Genomic DNA, 5,412 nt, shown 5'->3' with positions numbered 1-5,412 from the left:
AGTTTCAGAGTCTCAGCTGCGAGCCTCGCCTCCGGACTTCCAGACTCTTTCATGCTTTGCCTCGGTTTGCGAATCAGGCTCTTTTTTCTCTGTTTTCTCTTCCCGAAGGGAGGGAGAGGTCTCGTAGATCATCTCTCAGTGGCCGTAGGCTACGTTTCGTGGTCGTAGGTCATTTTTCCCGTTTGGAGTCCGGTTTTCGATTTTTCGGAGCCGCTGGCCACGTGCTTCGGTTCGGGACCGCTTAACCACCTCCGTTTGCTCCGATTTTTGGCATGCATCTTATTTGCTCCCTTTTGAGGGACACTGTGACTCGAGAGACCAACTTTGTGGTCGAACACCACTTCCGGCGCATAATAGTCAGTTTTCGGGGCCTCGGGCTGCGCGTTTCGGCCCCCGAACCTTCATTTTGCATCGATTTGGGCTCATTTTTGGTGGAGACCTTATTTTCACTGCTAAGGAGGTCGTAGAAGGGTGGGAGGCCAGTAATTGTTTTGGCAACCAGTTTTATTCCTCCATCGCCCTCCGTCGCCCGTTTTTCTCACTTGAAAGCCAATATTGATTACCCTATAGCCACTTTTTCCAGCCCTAAACCACATATTTGTGTTGTACACACCTGGGAGGCCACCAATATCACATGGCCGATCAGTAATTGTGTTTGACCCTTTTGAACCCCTCCAAAAAAGTGGACTTTTCTCTCTCCTGGTTTACTTTCTCCAGTTTTTGACCACATGGTTGTGTTGTGCACACATGGGAGGCCACCAATCTGGGGTGGCCGGCTACTAATACTGCTTGAACCTTTTGACCCTTGGCCGGCCGGCCATGGGGAGGGCCGACCGACCACCTGCAACTTAAATACCAGGCCGGCCTTGCTCCCCTCCTTTGGTACATTACAAATCTGTATTTTGTTTCCCCCCAGATTGTGTATCCGGGGGGCTGCACTTTTGAGGGGAAATTTGAAATCCATTTCCCCCCCTTTTTTCCCACACTCTTGCCTATATATCCAGGCCCTCCAGCTCCCTTTTGAAGGGTTAGAAAGTTTGGTTTAAGCATCCTACATTGTATCTCTCTCTCTACACTCCAACCCTCAAAACCTCTCAAATCCTACATCCATTCTACTCCATCTCCAAGCCAACCAATCCACACTCCATTCCAGCAGCTTCAAGGCCATTTCCAGAGGTCAAGGGCTCCCAAACTTGGTCCAAGAGTTGTTGAAGCATTGGTTTCAAGGGTAAGTCTTCTATCCCTCTCTTTGGCCCTATTTTTGCTCAATATATTAGCTCCTCTTGCTTGCATATTTGGGTTCCGACCCTAACTGAAAATAGCATTATTTTGAGCTCCTTTTCATGTTTGTTTAAGGGCCTCTTCCTGTTTGAGACTTCCTTTTTACACTTGCTTCTTTACCTCTCTTGTATGCCTCTTTCTTGCATAGTATTTTAGGTCTATTCGTAAACTGTTTTGAGCTTGGTTATAAACTGTAAAGTGGCTTATTTTGAGCCTTTCTTCAACATTATTGAAGGGCTCTTCACTATTTGAGGCTTCCTTTTGTCCCTTGCCTTTTTATCCCTCTTTTGGCCTTATTTTTGCATGTTTTGTTAGCCCCTTGTGCTTGTATTTTTGGGCTCTGGTCCGAACTGTAAATAGCCTTATTTTGACCCCCTCTTCATGTTTTATCAAGGGACTTTTGCTTTTTGAAGCTCCCTTTTTGCTCTTTGTGTTTAAACCTCTTTTTTAGGCCTTATTTTGCATAGTATTTTAAGCTTGCATGTGCACTGTTTTGGATTTGGTCACTAACTGTAAAATACCATGTTTTGGGCCCCTCTTCAACTTTGTTGAAGGGCCCTCCTCTGTTTGAGGCCAGCAACCATCACTTGCTTCTTTGTCTCCCTTTTGACCCATTTCTTGCACAATAGTTTAGCCATACTTGTGTTTGTTTTCGTGGCTTGTTGTGAACTGTAAAGTGATTCATTTTGAGCCCCTCTTCAACTTTGTTGAAGGACTCTTGGCCATTTAGGGCCAGCAGATGCTACTTGCTTCATTATCTCTCTTACGGGGCCATTTTTGCATGCTAACTTAGCCCTATTTGTGTTCACTTTTTGGCCTTACTTAAAACTGAAAATATGCATGTTTTGAGACTGCCTTGATTCTGTCCTTACACTTCATTTTCAAATAATGCATGCTTTGTATAGTTATAGGCCATTGTGTGTGCCTAGTTTAGCGTTTCGCGTCTCATTTCATGCATCGGGTACCATATTGCCATGTTTCGGGGCTATTTTGCATCATATTTCAGTACTGGAATTTGCATGCTTGTATGCCATATTCCATGCCCTGCTATGTTTTGTTAGAGTGGCATTTGTGCCTTAGGTTCAGTCCTCGGTTTGTATGCACGTGTGCACGCATCTCGAGTGTCTCATTTTCATCCAATGGCTACTGATGTGAGTGTGGCTGAGGTCCACTCATGTTGGTGTAAGTCCATTATGCATTGTGTATGCCATTTCGATTCATAGCATTGTGTATGCTAGGTTGTATGTTAGAGCATTGTGTATGCCTTGTTACATCGTGCATTGTGTATGCCGTCTCAGAGCATTGTGCATGCTAGGTTGTATCTTAGTTGCATTTCATGCATGTCATGCATATTGCATCGTGTTGGGGATAGGAGTTAGCTCGAGCACGGGAAACGAGGGGCGTTTCGTACTCCGAGTGACGAAACGTGTCTCAATTCCTCGGTTGCCGACACTCCGAATTATCCATGATGGAGTCTAGGCCTTGTTGTGTCCATATCTGCATTCATTTCATATTGAGTCGTGCAATTCGACTCCTCGGCCATCATGCATCGAGATGCGTGATTGGTGGCATGAGGATCGAGGACTACACTCCCTGAAGCATAGTCATGCATACATATGTGAAAATACTTTGCCATGCCCCTTTCTTGCTCTCTGTTACAGCAAATCAAGAATCAGCAGCCTTCCGAAGCTTGGCACGCATTCCAAGAACAATTGCAAACAGAGACAAACTGGGGCATCGCGAGGGATTCTCCGCACAAGGCAACCCGAGCATGCATCATTCATCATTCGGAGCAGATTTGAGGCAGTCCCTGGCTTGCATGCCAATTTATTGCTTTCCTAATTTAATTTGTTAATTAATTAGGATTTTGTAATTATTTGGACTGTAATTATTTATTCGGGACTGTATTATTTATTCGGACCCTCAGCGCGAGGGCATAACTGTAATAAGTATGCGTGTGTGTGATGTATGCCTTCCAACCCCACGTCTTTCTCCCTTTTATTTACCCGCTTATGATGGTTAGATTAGGGCATGTTTCAATTAGCATACAGTATGATAGCATGTTTGCATTCATTCATCTGTTTTGCATGCACCGGGCTCGGCGCATCATACTAACTGCATTGTATTTTCCATTCCAAGTTGAATACATGTTAGCTGTAGCATTTCATATGCCATGTCTAGAATAGCCGAGCTTGCTATAGTTGCATTTTTGCATGTGTTGCATTAGGCATTTCTGTATAATTAGGATCATGCATGGATTTCTAATTAGCTTCTGTTTTGGCTTGGAGTACTTGGTAAGTTTTATGCTTTAGCATCCTTGCATGCGTGTGAGTGACTGCCGTGAATAGCATGCTTACCATGAGGCTGTATGCTTATGTGATATAACTGCCTGAATGCCTGTGGGTGAAGGTTGGGTTATTTGAATTGAAACAATTCATCAAATGTGTGTTTTAAGCCCACTAGATAGTGGCAAAATCATATTTTTCTAAGCCCACCCGAGGGTGGCAAATCCACGTCTTAACCTACTTGTGGGTAGCACCATCAAACCACTTTAAAAAATAAACATGAAATGTTTTGTTCCAATTCAGACGATCCAGTCTATACTTGTATGCTGTGCGCATCACATAGTAAATCTAGGCTAATAACCAGAATAAGAACGCATAATGTTTTCAAAAATAGATATCATGGTTAGTAGAAGCCGATCTTTGATCGGGCGAGCGGGGGTGCTCATGAAGTGACCTTCCCCAATCGTACCCAAGTTTCCGAGCCGAGGCAACTTTGGTGATGACGGATACGTGGCCTTAGGCAAACGAGTCAGGGTTTCCTAAATTTCCCCAAAATAAAACATTTAGGTGGCGACTCTGTATCTGGCAAAGCAGTTCATGTTTGGCACTTCTTTCAAAATCTGTTTTCTCAAAACGATTTGCCGGATTTGGACTCTTTGGTTCAGATTTAGAACCGTGACAATTTGAGAGTCCGAACTGTAGTGAACCCCAAATGAACAGAACGAGACTCATCCCTCCCGGGACGTTCGGGGACGTCTACACTTATTAAGCAGGCTTCTAGATACAAGATTTTTCCTAACATTAAGTACATGATAAACATCACTAAGACTTAAGACTTTTCCAGATGTGAACTCTAAATCCACCGTCCCTTTGCCTTTGATAGCAGTAGTTGAAGAGTTACCCATGTAGAGAACTGTTCCATCACTCACTTGTTCATAAGTAGTGAAACGACTCTTGTCGTTGCAGACATGCCTTGTTGCTCCTAAATCAATCTACCAGTCACCAGCATCTTCGAGCATGTTCACCTCGAATATAACAGCCACGAACTTGTTCTTGGCATTTGATGCTTCTGGCTTCTTTTTGTATGACTGGCATTCATTTCTTAAGTGCCTTGGCTTGTCACAATGCCAGTATGCGCCTTTCAGCTTCTTAGCATCTTTTTTTGGGTTAGGGTTCACGCTTACGCTTCTTTTTGTTAAACCTCTTGCCATCATCCACCATGTGGATCTTGACAATCTGAGCCAATTGGTTATCTTTACCTTCAAGAAGCCTCGACTCTTCCTCAACTCGAAGGTGTTGAGCCAATTCCTCTAAAGTAAGATATTCCTTTTTGTGTTTTAAAGTTTTCTTAAAATCCTTCCAAAAGATAGTAGTTTCTCTATTATAAATGAAACTACAATAGATTCATCCATGTTCATATTCTTTTGTCGAAACTGACTCAGAATATGTTGGATCTCATGGAATTGTTCCATAATAGGTTTTGTATCAATCATAGTAAAGCGCATAAAATTATAAACAAGAAATGTCTTACTGGTGGCATCCTTGGTGAGGTACTTTGACTGTAATATGTCTCATAGTTACTTTGCTGTTTCTAGATGTTGATACACATCGAACAAAGAGTTTGACAGTGCATTTAGAATGTGTCCTCGACAAATGTAGTCATCATTCTCCCATTTGGTTCTGGTACGGGTTTGCTCCATAGTCTCATCTTCTTGCTCCACCGAATAGGGGGTAGTTAGCACATAGACCACTTTGAGAGTGGTGAGCAAAAAGTGCATCTTCTTTTGCCAGCGTCGGAAATTTCCTCCATCAAAACGGTCAAGCTTCATGAAATCTTGAGTCATTT

The sequence above is a fragment of the Camellia sinensis genome, chromosome 13, assembly GCF_055761805.1.
Source record: "Camellia sinensis isolate YWXY chromosome 13, ASM5576180v1, whole genome shotgun sequence".
Classification (NCBI taxonomy): domain Eukaryota; kingdom Viridiplantae; phylum Streptophyta; class Magnoliopsida; order Ericales; family Theaceae; genus Camellia; species Camellia sinensis.
This window is presented reverse-complemented; position numbering follows the sequence as displayed.